This window comes from Pygocentrus nattereri, chromosome 3 (assembly GCF_015220715.1).
Source record: "Pygocentrus nattereri isolate fPygNat1 chromosome 3, fPygNat1.pri, whole genome shotgun sequence".
Lineage (NCBI taxonomy): Eukaryota > Metazoa > Chordata > Actinopteri > Characiformes > Serrasalmidae > Pygocentrus > Pygocentrus nattereri.
This window is the reverse complement of record NC_051213.1, coordinates 35,248,478-35,271,106: the sequence shown is the minus strand read 5'-3', so window position 1 is coordinate 35,271,106 and position 22,629 is coordinate 35,248,478. Positions and strand designations below refer to the sequence as shown.

Here is a 22,629-nt window from a genome sequence, read left to right as displayed (position 1 = left end):
GATACAGAGCGAATCTGTTCCTGAACAATCTGCTCAGCGGTGTAAACAGTTCACAGTCTCTGTTTAACACGAACAACGGACGGTTCAGCTCCAGGCAGTCTTGGGCTGTTTGTCCGTTTTTCAGTACTTTGGATTTTACCTTCATACCACATTAAAAAGTAGCAATTCCAAGCAAAACTGGAATATTCAACCTGTAGATCAGAGTCAGCAGATTCAGGCATCACTTTCCGTTTCTTTATATGACAAAAATGAAGAATATGTTAAAATAAATGCAACGCCAATCCTACATTGTTTTACATACTTATACGCACATTTGATATGATTTTTATATCAAATATGTATGATCCCCTTTTTACTTGGTCTGTTAACGTCAAACAAAAATAGTTTAGCGTTTCAAACCAGCACTTTCGAAACCAAAAGCTCAACGTGACTTTGTTTTTATGTGGTGACGTCATGAAGCAGCCGTGTGTTTGATCATGCCGGTGTTGTTCACCCCTCTCGGGTCTTTTGCTCGAGCTAAGGTAATCCGCTTTTACTTTACACATATCGATTTGAAGAACTTACAAAACGTCACTCAGTTTGTTCAGCAACGCAATAAATCACTGTTTTACAAAATAGAAACACCCCAGATGTTCCTCCAAATTACAGTAACTCCTAAATAGTAGTACAGCAGTGTAATGTAGCCCGCATACACCACTGCTTACTTATTCTACAACATAACAGTCTGCACGGATCTTGTATGCAGCAAAACCTGTAAGCTGCTATTTGTCAACAAAATATACAAATGAATTTCACCTACTTATCGTGTTTCTCACCAGTCTGGATCAGGTTCTTTACATTGACTCTGTTCAGTTTTGTTTCTAAGCCTATCTAAGTCTACATTGTAATAGTTTTGTTTTGTAATGATGGATCAGTAATTATATGTGTAGATTGTCTCATTTGCATACAATATGAAAAGGCTCTAACTGCCTCGATGAAGTCTGTGTTAGATGGGGAAGACACCAGCGAGGGCTCACACCCCACCACTTTCTCTCTCTGTGTATCTGCCATTCTCTCTCTCTCGAACCTTTTAGCTGGCTAATGTTATTTAAGCTTTGCCTTTGTTAAGCCTTTGTGCTTGTGGTAAACTGAACACAATCTGTTGAGATTATTTTTCTCTATTTTTTAATTTTCTGTGTTGCTTGTTTATTATCCTGAAAAAATGATTATTAAATTTCATAATCTGTTCTACTTTTGAAGTTCAAGATGTGGTTTAGTTTTTGGGACATATAGCATCACATAAATTATGAATTTATATATTTTTCATACATTTGTAAATTTATATCAACTGTGCAGTGGTAAACAATGTATTACAACAAAGATTTCATAGCTGTGTCAACAAAGTTGAAGTTACAGGGGTGCTGTTTGTGGCACACCAACTTTCATGAGATGCACCCTTTCTTATATTTGGCCATTAATGTGAAATGACTAAGTATTCTTACATTTAATGGCCAAATATTTTGAAATGGTGCACCTTGTGAAAAGTGATGTGCCACAAACAGCATCCCCCAGTAACTTTACCTTTCCATCGTTTATGTTATATTAACAGTGCCACTGTTAATAAGAATAAAAATAGTAGACTTCGAGAATAAAGTCATAATATTTCAAGAGAAAAGCTGTAGAATAACGACATTAAAGTGACATTGTCCTCAAGGACAACTTTGTCCTCAAAATGTTACGACTTTATTCTCGAAGTCTGCTATTTTTATTTTATGAACAGTGGCCCTAAAATGCCATCATAGAACCATATGTTTGCACTGAGTCAGTATGTCCAACAGGTCAAAACAAGCTCATAACAAAGTGCACACTGTGTCCTGATTGGTGTGACTTTCACTATTCTTTCGCTTTTTATACACACATAAGCCAAAAGGAACACCAGATTTTGCATAATGTCCATCCATCCATCCATCCATCCATCCATCCATCCATCCATTTTCCAAGCCACTTCTCCATCAGGGTCGCGGGTTTGCATAATGTAGTGGAGTAAAAAGTAAGTTACATTTACTTTTACTGTCCACCACTGTTCACTACAAAACAGAAAAGTAAACCAGGCCATAACATATCAGCTATCAAGTGCTATGTTCTGTCTGCTGTACACTGTCAAACACTATATATCAAAATTACACTAAAATGCTTTGGGTCTTCAGTCAGTGAAGGAACTTGCTATGTTTTTAGAAACATGTTCACTTTGCAATGAGTCCACAGTTTTGAAGTTGTAATGGAGTTTGGTCAGTCTTACAAATATCATGTAGTAATGTAGCCTGAGATGTTTCTTCTCATTATTATTGTTGGATATTTAATGTAGGCAGAGGTGTAGAAAGTACAGAGAAACGGTTCTTAAGTATGGTGGCCTTGAATGGCCAGAAAAGGAAATACAAAAACATTTTTGAATAAAAGCATAAATAAAATATGCTGTCTTCAAAAAGATGGAAGGATTTTTGTGACATTAATATGTAAATAAATAAGCAAGGAAATGAATTATTAAAGAAAGTGCTAATTAATGAAATGCTTGATTAAATAATTTAATTAAAAAAACTTTAAATATTTCAAATCATTCAAATGAATTATTTAACTTATGTATTTATTTATGTAATGCACACTTAATATACACTCTGACATAATTAAATCTGTCAACATTGTTCATCAAAGTCTGTAGGTGAGCCTAACTCTGATTTGTTCGAGTTACTTGGCTAGATTGCACAATAAGTCAGGTTAGATCATCATGCCCCCACCAGGGCAGCACCCTACACTATACCAATAAGGGTCCTTGGGCAAGACTCCTAACACCACCTTAGCCTACCTGTGTATAATGATCAAATTGTAAGTCGCTCTGGATAAGAGCATCAGCCAAATGCCGTAAATGTAAATGTAATGCTAACTCTGTCGTCAGTCCTCTCTCACAGGGGTCTCACCTTTGCTGTTGCAGCAGGTGATGTGTCTAAAAGCTGTTAAGGGAAGCTGCGAATTTGATTGAAGATGCACTGGGGAACAGCCAGTGGTGGACAGTAACTAAGTAAGTGTAATTTGTTGCTGTACTTAAGTTTTTTGTGTATCTGTACTTTACTGAAGTTTTTCCATTTTGGGCGACTTTTTACTTTCACTCCACTACATTTCAAAGTCAAATATCTTACTTTTAACTTTTTACATTAGGTGAAATCTGTTGTTCCTTTTGGTTTATGTGTGTATAAAAACATGTCAGAGCGAAAGAAGCACAAAGCAAGAACACCAATCAGGGCACAGCGGTCACTTTGTTTTGAGCTGTTGGTCATACCGACCCAGTGCAGCACACGGTTCTACGTCAGTGCAGCAGCGTAAAATGTTGGGAGTGTCTAGCCAACATAAATGATGAACTGACCAACTTTGTGTAAATAAACCACAATAGAGAAATATGTACACATATGCAGTCGTGGCTTTTTGTTTATGAACAGAGACCAATACAGTAAAGGAAACATCTATGAACCTGTGATGAAATTATTTGATATCAGTGCAAGACTAATTAATGACATTCTATTAAATTATTTACCAAGAATGACACTGGAATATTTTCACCTAAAATGAGTTAATGAAGCAAAAATGATAACAGGACATTAGATTCATAATTAATCTTTTAGTACTTTTACTTTGGATACGGCAAATACTTTTACTCATGTGGAGGTCTAAAGGGAGACTTCTACTTGGAGTAATATTTAACCTTGGGTATCTCTACTTTAACTCAAGTACATGGTTTGTGTACTTCATCCAGCACTGGGAACAGCCCTGCTGCTCCCAACACTCAGGTACAGCTGTCATCTTCCACTCTGTCATCTAACAGACAACCTGTTCAACCTTCCCAAGGTTTAGTTAGATAATACAAGTGGTCCCAACATTTGCCAGCTTAAAAATAAGCTACTGTCCACATCAGCATTTCATATAGTCAGTGGTCCAGCTATCTTGTCAACCCTGTGGTTAGAGGTGTTTTAGCTACGTGTGTCTAACAGTGGGATGTTGAACCCAACTAGGGCTGCACTAGCTGGTTATGAGCCAAGTTTGTCACACCACAGAAAAATGTGAATGATTAAATTCAAATGATTAAAAACATTGCCAAGTATAAAAAATTAGGTTTCAAAATCATGAAAAAGAAGTATCCTCTATTCTCAGAACACCGTGGGTGTGTGAAACCACTCCCAGTTGTAGGAAAGGCACAACCTCTCTTTTTCGTTTTTCCCCAGAATGTAACTGCTGCACCATTTATAAGCTCAAAAAGCTTATATATGCATAAAAAACCAGAACAACTGAATTAAATGCAGCAAATGTACAAGAATGTATATCTGACAGGATTCTATATCTGACAGCACTGAAGTTGCAAAATAGAATATTTAGTGTACGTATTCGACATCCAGTGACACAGATGGACAGACGCAGAGTCCTGTGAGTCCAGGGTGACCTGAGATTCATATCATTGAGATTGTACTGGTAGGTATTCAGGTGTGTGGTTTTGGCACCGCTGCTGTGTTTACACAGCCACTAGGGGGCAGCAGATATATAAGAACTGATTCTCCAAGTTGTCCATAAGCGTAATTTCTGAGATGGAGTTACAACCAGAGCTGGTTTATGAGGAGCCTGGTCACTTCCTGTTCCTCCTCTTGTATCAAAAACATGATGCAAAATGTCAGGATGCACCTGCGAGCAAGTCCTAAATGAATGTGGTGAATGGAGCTAAATGGCCAAAAATGAAAAGTTAAAACAGTTTCTAATCACTTGGCCAGGACCTTCCTTCAATTTTAGAAAGCAGAATGATGTTTTTCACTAAAAAAACAAAGACAATTTACCCTCATCTTTCATTTTTTCTATAGCAAACGGTTTTGGGCAGTAGGACACTAGCATTATTATTACTGAGCACTGATTGGCTGGCGAGCGGAGAAGCTCATTGGTTGTTGCTCACTGATATCATTAACACATATATAAGTGTGCCACATTTACACATGTAAATAAGAAAAACATGAAAATCATTTTTTCCTTTTCTGATCAATAGTAATACTGTGAGCTTGAATCTGACAAAGTGTGCTGACGAAATGCAAACAGCTAAAAGCAGCCATACCCAGTTTAAAGGATCAAATCACACTGGCAGAAATGAAAAAAAGGCATAAGCAGCTTTGGAGACGCGTGAGAAAGAAAAGACGGACATGCAATACTTTGAATGTAAAGTTGATGAGGCTACAAAATAAAACGCTTTTGTAACGTCTGGAATTGACTACTGCCATGCTGTGCTATATGAACGTCCTGCTGGGGTTCTGAATAGGCTGCAGTATGTGCAAAATTCAGCTGCTATAGGGTTTTAACCCACACTAGATCCTGGGAGCACATCAGTCCAACACTGAAACAGCTTCACTAGCTACAGTACAGCATCGTGTTCTATACAAATGGCTTGTGCTGCTTTTTAAATCTTTGAATGGCCTTGTCCCTCCTAACTTGGTAGGCTGCTTTAATTATACTCTCCAGCTCGCACTCTTCGCTCCTCTGATTCACACTTGCTCAAAGTTTCTCCCTCTAAGCTGCATACTATTGATGACAGGGCATTCAGTGTTGCTGGCCCCAAGCTGCGGAACAGTCTCCCCTCTGAGGTGCGTGCTTGTTAGACCCTGGTTATGTTCAAAGCTAGTCTTAAAACCCAGCTTTTCCAGCTGGCCTTTGGGTGAACCAGTATTGTGATTTTTGTAAAGTATGTGTTTTGTTTCCTATGTCAAGCAAGAATAGGAAACATTTTACTTTCAAATCTACAGCAACCGGTCTCCTCAGTTCACTTACAGAGTGCTGTTACGCTGTGCAAAATGTAAAAAAAAAAACAAAATGCAGTGATGTACAAATCATTTAAACCCTGTTTCATTGAAAATAGTGCAACAAATCAAATGTTGAAACTGAGAATTTTTTTTTTGAAAAATATGTGCCTATTTTGAATTTGATGCCAACAACTCGTTCCAAAATGTGCATATATTTTTAAAAAAAGAATAAAAAGTTTCTCAGTTTCAACATTTGATATGTTGTCTTTTTGGATATAGCTTTAAAATATGGTTTACATGATTTGCATATTATTGCATTCTATTTTTATTTGCATTCTGCACAGCATCTTAATGTTTTTGGGGTTGTAAAAGAAGAGGTGATAAAATACATTGATAAACATGCCCCTGTCTCAACTTTTTTTCATAGATTTAATATGATATTTGGCATCAAATTCAAAATGGGCATATATTTAAAAAAAAAAAATACAATTTCTTAGTTTTCAGCATTTGATATGTTGTCTATGTATTTTCAGTTATTACATCATTGCAATATTTAAATCATTACATTATCTTTTTATTTAGATTTTCCACAGCGTCCCAACTTTTTTTGGAAATTGTGTTGTAAACAGAAAGATGCCTTTTCTAGATCCCCTCCAGTTTGCCTATCAGCCCCGCCTGGGAGTTGAAGACGCCATCATCTACCTGCTCAACAGAGTTTATGCTCACCTGGATAAGCCAGCCAGCTCTGTGAGGGTCATGTTTTTTGACTTCTCCAGCGCATTTAACACCGTCTGGCCCGCTCTTCTGGGCGATAAGCTCACAGTGATGCAGGTAGATGCCCCCCTTGTGTCCTGGATTGTTGACTATCTGACCGGCAGACCACAGTATGTACGCCTGCAGCACTGTGTGTGTCGGACAGAGTGGTCAGCAACACTGGAGTTCCACAAGGTACTGTCCTCTCTCCCTTCCTCTTCACCCTCTACACCACGGACTTCAGCTACTGCACAGAGACTTGCCACCTTCAGAAGTTTTCTGATGACTCTGCGATAGTATGTATCAGCAAGGGTGATGAGGATGAGTACAGGGCAACGGTGAAGGACTTTGTCGCATGGTGTGAGCGGAACCACCTGCAGCTCAATGTGACAAAGACAAAGGAACTGGTGGTGGACCTGAGGAGGGACAAGGCACCGGTGACCCCTGTGTCCATCAGCGGGGTCAGTGTGGACACTGTGGAGGATTACAAATATCTTGGTGTGTATATTGACAATAAACTGGACTGGGCTAAGAACACTGACGCCCTCTACAGGAAGGGCCAAAGCCGTCTCTATTTTCTGAGGCGCCTGAGGTCCTTCAACATCTGCCGAACTATGCTCAGGATCTTCTATGAGTCTGTGGTGGCGAGTGCTATCCTCTATGCTGTTGCATGCTGGGGAAGCAGGCTGAGGGTGGCAGATGCCAACAGACTCAACAAATTGATCCGCAAGGCCGGTGATGTTGTGGGTGTGGAGCTGGACTCGCTGACGGCAGTGTCGGAGAGGAGGACGCTGTCTAAGCTGCGGGCCATTATGAACAATGGCTCCCGCCCACTCTACGATACGGTGATGAGACACAAGAGCTCATTCAGCTCAAGACTCATCGTACCAAAATGCACCACAGAGCACCACAGGAAGTCATTCTTACCAGTGGCCATCAAACTCCATAACTCCTCCCTCAGTGTGTGACTCAAAAAACTGTTCATATGTGCAATAACAACAATTGTGTGTGTAGAGTACTTAAATCTGGTGCACATACATACGGTAAATTCTATATATTGTTTTAAATTATACATACTGTAAATTCTATATATTGTTTTAAATTATACATACTGTAAATTCTATATATTGTTTTAAATTATTAGTAAAGTGTTTATTTTTACATAAATGGCTGCAACTGTAACAACTGCAATTTCCCCCTGGGATCAATAAAGGAATCTGAATCTGAATCTGAAAAATGCATTCCTTGAAGAAAGCCAAGTGATTGCTGTGTAGCAGTGTTAGCAAATGTTTGCAGTTACCGGGGTTTGTTAGATGGTTGTAAGGATTTTTTAGATGGTTGTTTGTGGGTGATTGCTACGGTGTGTTGTGCGGTTGCTGAGGTGTACTAGGTGGTTTGAAGGGTGCACTTGATGGTTGCTAGGCTGTTTCAGGGTATAAACTATGATGTAACAATTGGGTGAAGGGGTCTTTCTGGGTTGTTGCTAAGATGAACTGATTCATTCATCATGAAATTCAGACTCAGGTTTTGTTTGTTTGTGTGGTGCTGTGGAAGACATTTTAGCTGCACTGCTGTAGCGTAGCCAGCATCGCCTAAACATCAACAGTGTATATCCAGCATACAATAATCATACGTCATCATATGTCGGTTTGAAATATTGGCCAAATCCAACAATCAGCAAAATGCTGATGATTTTTTTAAAAAGCAGTTCTCGGCTGATACTGATATGATATCTAATATCGTTGTACATCCCTAGTAATTTATCACGAGCAGTTGTTGACTGCAACATCTATGCCAACCGAATGTAATGCCTTATGTGTCGCACCGTACTTTGTGCACTGGAATTCTGGCATCCACAGCTGCCAGTAATTTGCTGTGAAGTTGAGCTTCAAAGAAACTCCTGTAAAATATATGTACTATATTGTACTCTGTTTATCATATAGGATAGACTGGAATTATGTTTACAGTATAACTGTTTTTAAAATAGTTTACCATAAACAGATTTATTTTATAACTGTTCTTTTTAAAGCAAATTACTGTACACACATTTACCATACATATGTTTTTTCATAATGAATTACTGTAAACAGCAGTTCTCAACTCTGAAATTTAGGGTTGCTGAAAAAGCAGACAGTAATGTTTGATACATTGCCACCAATATTTAAATTTCAATTACAGTTCAAGATCCAGGGTTTGTCATGGTACAAGGTATTTGTGCCCATGGGTAACTTGCACATCTGTGAAAGCACCATTAACACTGAGGATATATTTGCAGTTTGGAGCAACACATGCTCAACCACCATGACTTCTATTCTGCACATGTTACAATAGCATGACTGTGTAATCAGAGAGAGCAGGTGCTAGAATGGCCTGGCTGTTGCCGATTAAAAACGTGGCACATGATGAAGTGCAAAACATGGCAATGAAGGTCTTGTACGGTTACGCAACTAAAGACTGATAGAACTGAAAAATGGCAAAAAGATGCTCTTTCAAAACTGTTGAATCAGTGTCTTTACTCCCCAAATATTTATTAAGCGCTGTTAAAAGGAAAAGGATGTAAAATAGTGGTAAACATGCCTCTGTCCCAACTTTTTAGGAATCGTAATAGGAATGAATGCATACAAAATAAGAGATTTTAAGGTGAAACATCAAATATTGTGGCTTTGTTTTGGATTTAATACAGGTCAAACAATTTACCAATCACTGCTTTTTGTTTATTTTTTGGCATTTAACATACTGTCCCAACGTTTTTGGAATTAGATTTGTATTTTATTTTCATTTTCCATGGTAGACCCATGATGAAAAAAAAACAACACACTGGTAGTGAATTTATTTAATGTGCTAGGGAATGTCAGTGGGCAGCAGGGGGCAGCATGGAGTCAGGTGTCAACTGGAGCTCTGAACCTTTTTCAAGTATAGTTTATAGTGTTTTACAAAACTCCATCATCCACTTTCCTAACTTGTACTTCCATTCACTGGCCACCTTATTAGCTCCACCAGCTTTTTAGGTCCACTGTATAAGTGTGTATCACTGTAGCACAATAAAAATGATCTTACTTAATGTACAATTTGAAAGCTTCTTCTCCTTTATAATATATAACCAGGCAGGTAACTTAAAGAAACAAGTGGGAATTCTGAGGAAGGAAAGTAATCTCCTACAGAAGATATTAAAATGGACTGATTTTACTTGAGTGGATACAGTTTCTGCTTTGTTACATTATCAATTGTGTAAATCTTAGTCACTCAGATTCACTCAGATCTTTCTAGCTGTGTAATTCATTATTTACATAATTTCTACATTCTCCTGGTTTATTAGATTTCTTTTTTAACACTAACAAAAACAGACTTTTTCATGTCAAAGTGAAGATAGATCTCTGCAAAGTTTGAATTAAAATTAAATACAAATATAAAACACAAAGGATTGGTTTTCACCACCAATGACGCTCTCATCACTGGTGGAGCCAACTATAGTTAAAAATCACATAGTTAGTCAATTGTGGATCATCTGTGTGGAGTCAAGGGATAAAAACACCCGTATATGGAATGTTCAACTGCTGGTGAGTCAGTATCATGGAATAACCATGAGAGAGAAAAGAACACACCAAACAACTCTGTGACAAGATAATATCAACACAATCATGTCAGTAAATGAGGATAGTTTTTCTGAACAAACTGGTTCATACAGGTCAAGATCAGAATGGAATTGAGCTCCAGTTCTAGTCTCAGTTCTGTCTAGCTTTCTTTTAGTAATGTATGACTGTGGTTGTAGATCTTGGGCTTTATGTCACTGACCCAAAGCAATTAGCATAAATTTAATATGCAGTGTTTTACAGTGTAGAAGCAGACAGGGTATATCTCTGCATGAACAGCATAATCACATCAGAAGGTAGGTGATGTGTTTGGATGTTGGAAGTTACTAGTAAGCATAAGTGATTACTGTTTTGATGTTGAACAGACAATATATTGACTTTTGCTTGATTTTGTTTTTGAGTTCTTGAGTAAATGAGGTTTAATCTTCATGACTAACTACAACCCCTATTCCAAAAGTTGGGACGCTGTGCAAAATGTAAAGAAATGTAAATAAAAACAGAATGTAATCATTCACAAATCTCATAGACCCATAATTCATTCACAGTAGAACATAGAACACATATCAGATGTTGAAAGTGAGACATTTTTCGTGAAAAACATTAAGTCAAGTCAAGGCTTGTCAAAGTTTATTTATATAGCGCTTTTTACAACAAAGTGTTGTCACAAAGCAGCTTTACTGAAAAATTCAGGTCCGACCTCCCATGAGCATCGCCAGTGGAGATAGTGGCAAGGAAAACTCCCTAAGAGCAAAAGGAAGAAACCTTTAGAGGAACCAAGACTCAAAAGGGATACCCATCCTCCTCTGGTCGACACTGGATAGGAAACAGCATTAGTATAAAATATTACAATACAAAATGGGGAAAAACAGGCAGAGCAATGTTTAAATAGATAGTTTGAGTTTATGCAGCAGCATCAGAAGGGTCAGTTCATGCAGGTAAGGTTTGCACAGCATTGTACAGTGTGAAACTTCATGGTGGACAAAACGGTCCAGAAGCCTGAAACAGTCCAGAAGGCTTGGAAGCAGTGGGCATCTGATCAAGGCAGAAGAAGCAACAGCATCAGACCACACGGGATGGGCAGCTGTTCAACTCAAAGAAAAAGAAAACACACAGAGTCAGTTCTGCAGAGAGTTAACAGAGTGCAGGTCTAGTTATTACAGCCCAACTAAAAGGGAGAAACCAGAAAGGTAACAGAGACATTAAGGCTCCCTGAGATGTCAGTGACCCTCTGCTCCACCGTCAGCAAACCTGAGTGAACGTGTGAGAGCACTCCCAGTTTACCATAATACTCTATGTCCATCAACCCCCAGATCTGCACCTTTTATCTAACAGGAAATACTAATCGCCAAAGGCTTGACTAAATAAATAAGTTTTTAGCCTAGATTTAAAGACTGAAGCTGTGTCTGAGTCCCGAACACTGACTGGATAATTATTCCAAAGATGGGGTGCTTTGCATGTGAAGACTCTCCCCTGATAAATCTGTAGTAATTCTAGGTACTAGTAGTAAGCCAGCACCTTCATAATCAGCATCGATGTGAAATTTAACTGGCAACCAGTGTAGGTTTGATAAAACTGGGCTGATCTGGTCAAACTTTCTGGTTCTTATGAGGACTCTGGCTGCAGCATTCTGGACTAACTGATGTTGTAAAAGCTTTTGCTGGAACATCTACACAGCAGGGCATTACAGCAATCTAGCCTTGAGGTAATAAATGCATGAACTAGCTTTTCTACATCCTGAAGATGTAGCAAATTTAGCAATATTGCGGAGATGCAGGGTATTTGTTATGTATGCATCGAAGGACAAATCAGGACAATGATTTCTGGAAGTGTTCCTCGGCCCAGGCAATGATTTTCATGCCTGTTTTTAATGCAGTGCCGTCTGAGGGCCCGAAGATCATGTGCATCCAATATTGACTGTCTGACTTGTCCCTTGTGTACAGGGATTTCTCCAGATTCTCCGAATCTTTTGATGATATAAGTACTGTATGGTGGGATGCAGTTTTCACAGATTGGTGAGCCTCATCTTTGCTTCTGAGAGACTCTATAAAATGCTCTTTTTATACCCACTCGTGTGAGTTAGTTGCAAATTGCTCCTCCAGCTGTTTTTTTTTTAGTACCACTTACTTTTCCATCTCAACTTTTTTGAGATGCGTTGCTGCCCTAAAGTTCTAATTAAGTTAATATTTTTCATGAAATTGTAAAATGTCTCACTTTCAACTTCTGATATGTGTATTATGTTCTACTGTGAATAAAATATGGGTCTATGAGATGTGCAAATCATTGCATTCTGTTTTTATGTGCATTAGTTTACATTTTACACAGCATCCCAACTTGTGGAATTGGGGTTGTAATAGTTCACCCGCGATTTAAGGAGGAACAAAATGGCGCCCCTGTTACTTTCATATATGAGGTTGCATTACTGAAAAGGAAGGGCCTGGAAGTGGTGTGCCTCTCTATGGATTAAAACTAGTAATAGTGATTCAGTATATGTGAGAAATTTGCATGCATACTTTATTGTAACTAATTCATAGCAAAAAAAGGACAATATTTTTACTGCTTTTGCTGTTCTCACTATCTTCTGTTGTATCTATAATTTGCTCAGGTTCTGGATTTCCTCAAAGAATTGAAATATATATCATATTTTTCATGCTTATACTTTTGAAACCAGACTGTTTGAGTTGCTTCTCTCAACTAAACAGCAGTCATAACAGACTTTCAGCTTCTATCTAATGGGTAAGACCATCTGATACCATCTGATACAGCCTTCCACATCATAGCCTCACCATTATCTTAAATAAAATAAAAAAACACTGATGGACAAACAAACAAATATGTACTATTACAAACACAGTAATAGATAGTTGTAAATTACAAAGGCCCCAAGTATCAATTGGAAGAGGACAATAGTTTCAGAAATTAAAGTATTTAGACCTTATTTTAGGTCAGATTTCCATTTAAAATGGGTGGAAACTATTAATTAAAATGACTAATTGCATCTATATAAAAGAAAATTGAAGCTAACAGCTCTGAAATAAAATTACTTTCTCATGCAAAAAAGACTAAATTGTTGCAACAATGGGCATGAAAATAATATGTAGAAACTAAATGAAGGATCCCTCACTGTCATGCATCCAGCGAGCTCTCAGATGGACTCGGACTCCATTGTCCAGAGTTCTCTGGGGGATCGTGTGAGTCCTGACCTTCTCTCGCACCCCTCTCAGCGCTCTAGGTCTCCAGAGTACTAATGTGAATCACCTGTTTGTTAGTCATATGACTTACACTGTTTAGTTTATAAACCCAGGCTTTAGCTGTAGATAGTTGTGAGGTATTGTTTCCTTTCTGAACTACTGAGAGTTTGTTCTGCTGCCTGTATCCTGTTTTTGACCATTGCTTTGTTATTTTGACTCTGCCTTTTGCTTTGCCCCTTTGTACCTTTTGGCGTACTTTTCTGATTCGTGTTTTTGACCCTTTTTGCTTGTTTTTCCAACTTCCTCTTTTGGCCTGCCCTACTGTGTTTGCTAGCATTGTGTTATGCTCACCATTGTCATTCTGCTGTGCTTTTTGGCTCTGACTCACGCCTGTTATTTGACTATATTTCTGGACTTTGATATTGAAAGTAAAACCGCTCTTGTGTTTTCAATCTGCGAGCATCTGATTTCTGTGGACATGTTACACTCACGAGATACATTTTAAACACAAGGACTGTAGTCTGTAAAGAACAATTGTGAAGAGAGAGATTTGGAGAAGAAAACAAAAGCAAACTTCATAAAACCAAATTACTGGTTGGAGAAACAGGAACAGGGAAGTCGACTCTCATCAACGACATGCTGTGTGTGAAATGTAATGGCAGAATGTAGTGAGAGATCATAGAAACGGAAGAAAAGAACTGAAACTGTGAGAAAAGCAGTGACTGTGTATGATGTGTTTGTTAAGGAGAGTCCGTTCTCTCTCACTGTCATTGACACACCTGGATATGGAAACACAGGTGGCAGAGAGAAGGATTTAATTACTACTGAAACACTGCATGAGTTATGGAGTTGTTGAAATTCATCTAGTGTGTCTCATATCTAATGTGGTGTTTATTCTGAAGGTGTTGCTGTCAGTATAAGCAGTGTGGTTTCTTTAGTTGCGATGCTGTAAAGGTGTAGGAACAAACTCTTCGGTGACACTCGTCTCTTGCATATAAAGATGTTTATTAGCATTGAGAGGTCGAAGTCACAGACAAGCCTTCGCGAACCAGCTTGGAGAGAAGAGCCAATTGTTTCTCTGACGCGTACATTTACGACTCCAGGTTTTACACCGGTGTGGACATCTGGCTTCTGTCAAAATTTCGATGTATGGATCTTCTTTAGCCAAATTTGGTATAAACATACGTTCTTCTCCAAAATGGCCCCAGTCGCCTAACCCCCATATATAGCATTGTTTACATTCAGGGGGCCCCTTCCTGTTCAGATGCCTCCTGCATCAGCTCCACCATATTTCAGTCAGAGGCCCACAGGATAAACTCAACCAGAATCAACACAGTCTAATAACCAATATGATAGAAAATAATGTTACGACTATAGAATTAATAAGGTCAAATTCACCACAGCAGCATACAGGTTATTCCAGTTCTACATTGTTCACAGACAGCACCAGAAGGTAAGTCATGTGTTTTAATTAGGTTTCAAATAAATATGTTTCTGATTTTTAAAATACTTTGCTTTACTTTAGAGTTGTATGTTCTATGCTATTGATATGCAATCATTTTGTGAACTGATTTCATCACAAGTTGAGTGTGGTCCATATCAAAACTCTGGCTCAGGTTATGTTTAAATGTTTGCTGATTACTCATGATCCATAGTTAATATATTTTAGCCTTGAAAAGAAAGTTTTATTTCATTGTTTGTGTAAATTATACTATAATCTGTTTCTACCTAAAAGTACACTCATTCATTTTTTTGGAAAAACAACATGGTGAACCTTTATGTGGGATGGCTGTGTAGTCATAGTAAAACACAGATTTTGTATTTACAGCTATTTCCCCAGGGTAGCTGATCTTTTAATGTACTTTATTTAGGCTTTATTTAAGTTTTTTTACATGCAGACTCCAGGCCAAATAAGGTTTACACATCAGATATAACACCATTGTAGTAAACTTTAAATAGAACTTTATTTACAGATAATTGGTGACATATGACTGAGAAATAGATAAGAATAAAAAAGCTTATTGTTTACATAACTTCTATATACATTCTATAAATCCATTCTATATAATGCTCATTTATGGGCTGTGTACAAGATTATTGCTTAAGAAAGTAGTAATGAGTAATTAGAATAATAAGCCTTAATAAGGGGATTATAAAGACCATCTGATAGTGCTGAAATTTATTTGGGTTTGGTATTATTGGTACTGTTTATCTTACTGTGAGAATTCAAATATTCTTAATTTTTCTTCTGTTTCTTATGTTTCTACATTAGAAGCGAGACAGTTTGAGTTGCTTCTCCAAACCAGACCAACCAGTCATGGCAGATCAAAATTCCTCTCTTGGGTAAGATTTTCTTAATGTCAGAACAACCAACATCATAGCCACCATATCTTATTACAAAAAAGATACACAAGGTACACAAAGTACCTAATTAATGTGCCACAAGTTTTCTTGGGACTGATGCCACAGGAGATCTACTTTGGATTCCATTGAAACAGTGCTGGTAGGACTACCCAGACAGTGACAAACAAAATAATTAGTTAATATCCAAAGCCATCATGTCACCCTGGGCTATAACCCTCAGACACGAGAGTTATAACCCTGAGATATAGCCCTCAAACATGCATAGCATATTCAAAGCATGTATTATTTGTTTGCACAAAAATAAATGGTAACATTTTATTTGGAGAGTCCACTTTAGATGCTTTGTAGATACTTCATTTTCTTTCAAGTTACATTCAACTGCATATGTACTAAATTGACCATAATTTTCTTTAACTCTTTAAATCTTTCTTTAAATCTGTCTCTTATCCTAACCCTAACCCTAACCTTAACCTCAACCCAAAACCTCCAAGTCCAACCCTCACCCTGGTCCTCACCCTAACCCCACCACTTTTTAGAATCAACTGAGCTTCAACAGATAGTTTAAAAATTTAAACATCTGTAGATAATCTATAGGGGACTATAGTGGACTATCCAAATAAAGTGAGACTAAATAAATCTCCAAACCCACACCACAAGTGAACACACACAGTCCCTATATACACACAAAGAAAAAGTCCATGTAGTCTTTAGCTTGAAAGAGTCTTTTTCTTAATTAAATTGGACCAGCCTCACTGGTCTGTACTTTAAATAGCTTTTTTGCTTGATATGATAAAGATTGGTGATACGATGACTGGGCTGTTGCCATGGTGGGGGACAGGATTCCAAAGGTTGATTATTTATTAATAAACCATGTCCCCAGAATTTCCTCTGTGATCGTTGTCTCAGTTCCACAACTAGTCCAGGAATAGTCAGCAGTACCAGATGGTAACATCCAAAGCTATAAATGAAAAGTTTTTATCGACTGTGGAGTTTTCCAGTTCTGGACTTTTGTATGAGAAGCATAAAACAAGCAAATTTGTTTGTTTACTTGCTGCTTGATGTGTGACAGAAGGATAGCAGCAAGAGTGAAAGGGAAGGTTTACAAGACAGTAGTGCGTCCTGCTATGATGTATGGTTTGGAGACTGTGGCTCTGTCTAAAAGACAGGAGGCTGAGCTGGAGGTGGCGGAGATGAAGATGCTGAGATTTTCGTTGGGAGTGACAAGGATGGACAAGATTAGAATTGAGCAGATCAGAGGGACAGTGAAGGTGGAGCAGTTTGGAGATAAAGCCAGAGAGGCCAGGTTGAGATGGTTTGGACATGTGTTGAGGAGGAATAGTGGATATATTGGGCAAAGAATGTTGGAGATGGAGCTGTCCGGTAGAAGGAGAAGAGGTAGACCTCAGAGAAGGTTTATGGATGTAGTGAAGGTGGACATGGAGATGGTTGGTGTGAAAGTAGAGGAGGCAGTCGATAGGGCAAGATGGAGGCAGATGATCCGCTGTGGCGACCCCTAAAGGGAGCAGCCGAAAGAAGAAGACTTGCTGCTTGAGACTTTATGCTGCATACTGTATCAGTATACATTGAATACTACATGCTGCTCTTTATCAGTAGTACACTGTATAGTATCCAGTATACGACACCAGCTGCTTACTGTACTACAGGTGTGACTAGACCGCCAACGTCACACACTGAGCCAGGACCTGCCTCATTTTCCTCAGCCCTCCAATCACTGCTTAGCAACAGTTTCTAGGCATTTATCAGCGAGAATGTTTGTTTATATTTTGGTCAAGAGATCGGCCTGTGTGATGTTTAAAAGACACCCTATGACAGAGGGCAGGACATTAGCCAGTGCTAAGAAGATTATTCAGCTGAGCTCAACTTTATTAATTTACAGTTTCAATCACATTATCTATGCAGTAAGTTAAATAGATTAAACCAATCCAGGTGGGGCTTTAGTTTGTTCAGATTTGCTGCCATTAATGTATTGAAAGTCTGAATCCAGGACTGTTAAAAACCAGGTGGTTAAGGTTACATCCTCCTTGACAATGAACATTCCAGCTCACTATTAATTCCTAGTGGTCAGCACAAGTGTCACACAAAAGTTCAACTGAAACTGGAGTGACACTCATTACACCAAAATGAGTTAATCACTCTTAATGGAACTGAAACTGGCTCTTTTGTGGCACTGCTCTACAGAATCCCTTCTAGCATCTTAATGGTTACGAGCACAAATACAGGTCAGATAAGTCTGAGGATGTAGTAATCCATTTGGACAATGACAAAAGAGTTGTTTAAAAGCATAAAGTGTTATTTAAGACACTAATTTAGACCCAAACATCATAAAACTCAATGCACCTTTGGATATTATTTTTAAGGCTTTCAGGTGTTTGGCTTTTACATGAAAAAAAATTATTATAATCATCATCATCATGAAAAAAAAAAAGTACTATACATGGCTTTCTGATTTTCTTTTAGGAATGTTGACTTAAACAGCTCAATGGGAAAACAGCTAAATGAAATCACAGGAAACAGTAACTTAAAAACAACAAGCAGATCCATCACACGATACATTCTAGAAACAAATGATCTGATCAAAGGAGATAGACTGAAAAGAAAGAGATTTGGAAAAGAAGACAAAAGCAAACCTCATAAAACCATATTACTGATTGGAGAAACAGGAACAGGGAAGTCGACTCTCATCAATGCCATCATCAACTAAATGCTGGGAGCTAAATGGGAAAACAGAATCTGGTGTGAGATCATAGAGACGAAAGAAAACCAAACTAAATCGCAGACCAGTGCAGTGACTGTGTATGATGTGTTTGTTGAGGAGAGTCCGTTCTCTCTCACTGTCATTGACACACCTGGATATGGAAGCACAGAAGGTACAAAGGAGGATGAAAATGTCACTGAAACACTTCATGAGTTACTCAGATCCAAAGATGGAGTCAAGGAAATTGATCTAGTGTGTCTTGTGGTGTCGTCAGCAACTGCTCGACTCACAGACAGACAGCTGTATGTGTTTGATTCAATTCTCTCTTTATTCGGTAAAGATGTAGAAGGAAACATTGTTCTGCTCATCACACGAGCCCCCAAAAACCAACAACTGCCCTTAGAGCCATCAAAGCATCCAAAGTCAGATGTGCTAAAACTGATGCTGAGGAGCCTTTATGTTTCTGGTTTGACAATTCACACTGTGAAGATTTTCTTGAAAAATATGATGATAATGAAGAAGAAGAAGAAGACGAAGAAGAAGAAGACGAAGAAGAATATAAGAAAAAGGCATGGAGAAAAAAGGAGAAAAAAATGAAGGAGTTTTTCACTTTTTTGAATAACAGTAAAAGTGTAAGTTTGAAAATGACTGAAAATGTGTTAAGAACCCGCAAAGAACTGAACGCAGCCCTCAACAATTTAAGGGATCGAATCAAACTGACAGAACTCAGAAAAAAAGAGCTTGAACAGACAAAAACAGCTCTGGAGCAACACAAGAAAGAAAAGAAGGACTTGAACAACTTCCAATGTGAAGTTGATGAGGTCTACAAAGAAAAGGTTCCTATAGACTCTCAGTGGTGGCAGATCACCAAAGAAGCGACTTGCTGCAGTCTATGTGAAGAGAACTGTCATTATCCTGGATGCTGGTGGGTCAGAGATCTCTACTGGTGCAGCGTCATGTCAAGTGGAAAGTGTAAAGTTTGTACTGGAAGGTGTGACCACACTCATCATGTTATAGAGGGGAAAATCTATGTGATAAAGACAAGAAAGGTGAAGAAGACGTATGAAGATCTGAAAAAGAAATACGAGAAAGAGTCTGGAGAGAAAATGAGTTTGATGAGCAGACTAGAGAATGAAATCAAAGAAAATGAAAAAGGGAAAACCAGATTGGTGGAAGAGTGTTATCAGTATGTGGTCACTTTGGAGATGATTGCTTTAAAGTCTGACTCCATGTTTGTCCTTCAGAATCTGGACTTCCTCATTGAGAAAGTGAAGGAAACAGGAAACACAGAACGAGTTCAGAGACTGGAAGGAATGAAGGAAAAATCTAAAACTGAAGCTGAACCTGCAGACTGAAAAGGGAATTCTTCTCTGATTTACCTTAAATCAGATCTTTACATGTCCAGAGTGAATAAGTGACTGGCACTACTCAAAATTGTTACCACAGACAGAAGAACAAAAAAGAGAATTTTCCAGAGAAGAGAATATTCCACCATCTTATAATTATGTACCTCAACTTGAGATTACATGTAAAATAACATAGCAGCTCTATGTGCAATCTAAAAAAAGTAGTTAGTGAGTGAGGTATCAATGTCAGTGTCAGTGAGGTTTCTTTAAAGCCTACAGCTGTATTTACCCTTCATCCCTTCCAGCTTCTCTATGTGTTAGTCATTATCTTTGTAGCCTGTAGGCTTACATCTTCATTGTTATACATGTTTTCTCCATCACAGAACACCTGATCACAGATGAGGATTGTTCATCTGAAGCATGTTGAGCATGTTTTTAAGTTTAAATATTTGTAAGAAATCTGGCCTTTTCTCTCTTCTGTGTGATTACTGTGCCTGTATTTGATGATTCTTATGAGCTCATGTCAAAACTAAACATATTACTGTACATATTAGCAATTATCTGTGAAAAAAATTCATTTGTAACCCAATCAAAGCCATTACTATATTAAAGTAACATAATCAGATTACGTTCTGTTAATTTTGGATCAGCTGTCATGTAACTAAATAAAGGCAATAAAAAAAAAACTTTAAGCCTAAAACAAAATAATATAGGTGTCATTTTTTTGTGTTCTGTGTTTCTATTTGAAAATGATTATAAATAATTTTAACAATAATTTTAAAATATACAATTAAATAAATGTGTTGCAAATTTTGTATGTTTTTGCATTTTTCCTAATTGTGTGTTCTAGAACTACAGAAAAGGTGGGGACAGAATGTGTCAGCCATTTTATAGCATGATTTGAAATCTCAGTGGTACATTTCATTCCCTATATAGTTCATTATCAAATACCAATCACAGATTATAATGTGCAGATGATGTACACTGCCAGTTCCAATGTGTACCAAAAAGCAATGTTGCCTTACAGAAGTAGAACAAGAAGCTGGTGGAGTCTGGAATAAAAAACATACCTTTATAGCAGGAAACATAAGTCAGTCAATTTTACTTTAAAAAAAACTACATCAATTTTTCCTTAACAAAGAAGGTGGAATATAAAAAACAGTACCACCTGATTCAGGCCAAGTCATGTTACAAAAATATGTGGAGAAAATACATATAAGATTTTGGAGAAAAATTGTTATACCTGAAATTATTTTTGCATTTCATATTTACCAACTTTGATTAATATTAGAGACATAAAACATGAGAGGTATGATTTGATTATGACTGTATTTTTTAACTCTTTGGGAATTAATGGGTTAATTGTGATGTATTCTATTGCGTTCTCTCTTGACGCTTTTGTTGCTATTGTTACTAATGTTTTTTACAAATCCCATCAGCTCTAACTAATAAGCAACTCAGGCAGCTGGTTAGGGCCCCACGGCCACCGGGGGCTCCCTATGTTATTTAGTGCTGCCTGTTGAATTCCACTTTTTTCATCACATTCTGCTGTACCACAATCAGGCCCAGATCATCCAATGTGTTTTATGGGCACATACCCAGAAGTCTGGGCCAATAAGGGGTGCCTGAAAGCAATTATGAGAAGATCCCAACAGCTGTTTCGACTTGTAGTGGGAACTCTACTAATGGCACAGCAGGAAACATGAGCGAATAGTGTGTCCTAACAGCTAGCAATGTGACTGACAAAAACAAAACCAAAACACTTACATTATAATCAAGGAAGCTGTCTAGATCAGCAACAAGTGGCAGAGCGTGATGTGGTAGGATGTGATGCTGCATTTTTAATGGATGCCACATTTCTTGTTTTTAACACATGTGGTCGCTTTGTAATTCCACCCTTTAATGGATAAGAAGAAAATTTTACATGAAGTGGAGAAAAGAGGGATCTCAGTGAACCTTCTAGTAAACAATTTGGAGAGAAATAGCCAGAGTACTGGAAGTTAGAGGTGAAAATTGTTTGTTTTGTATTAGGTAACTAGTTAGGTTAGCTAAGTAAAGATACAAGTTAGCACTACCGAATTGCTCAACACCATAATGCTATGTTTTTAGACTACCATTTTTAAGGGTGGGGATAAAACATAACCTGTTACAAACTCTATTAAAGGCATGCCCCAAACTGCAGCTGAAAAGCTCTGTCAGTAAAACAGTTACATTTAAAATGGTCTGTTGTTTAAGTTTTGATGCGCATTTAACATTCCTGGTGTAGGCGTTGTGTGATACTACATTTGAACGCTCATTTGCTGTTTGTAAATTATGTAATTTTGTGTTATGGCCAATCATAACCCTGATGCTCTCCATGTCTTTACTAAATGTCAGTTTATTTTTTTCCCATCATTTACTGTTGAGCTCAAGCTTTCACATTTTTGCAATGAGCTAACATGAATGTACCTACGAATATGAAGCTCCAGGTATTCAAAACATGTGCCTGAGGGAACTGTAAAAGCAAAACCTAAAACTTTGACAGAGTAGAAATTGCTGATTTAGAAATCCACATAAAAATGTCAACTACCTAAGTTAAAAAGTTGATTTGCCCTTGTAGGCAGTGACTTGCATCACCAGAGGTAAGATATAAATGGACAAAAATGAAACATTTCCATTGCCGACATGATTGTAAGACCTGCTTGTAATTTATGCCATCTTCATTGGGGTTAATGTTTTGCTTGTTAAGAATAGATGCAGGCATGTTGCACTGGCTGTTTGATATTGTTATCAGCGCAAAGTTCAAAAGCCAGCATCTCTGATGGTATGGGGGTGTGTTAGTGCCCATGGCATGGGTAACTTACACATCTGTAAAGGCTGAAAGGTACATACAGGTTT

General features: G+C 37.9%; 1 pseudogene; it reads left to right on the top strand.

Annotated features, from left to right (window-relative positions):
* Positions 1-455: 455 nt before the first annotated feature.
* LOC108429156 lies at positions 456-20,398 on the top strand (annotated as a pseudogene).
* The last annotated feature ends 2,231 nt before the right edge of the window (positions 20,399-22,629 follow it).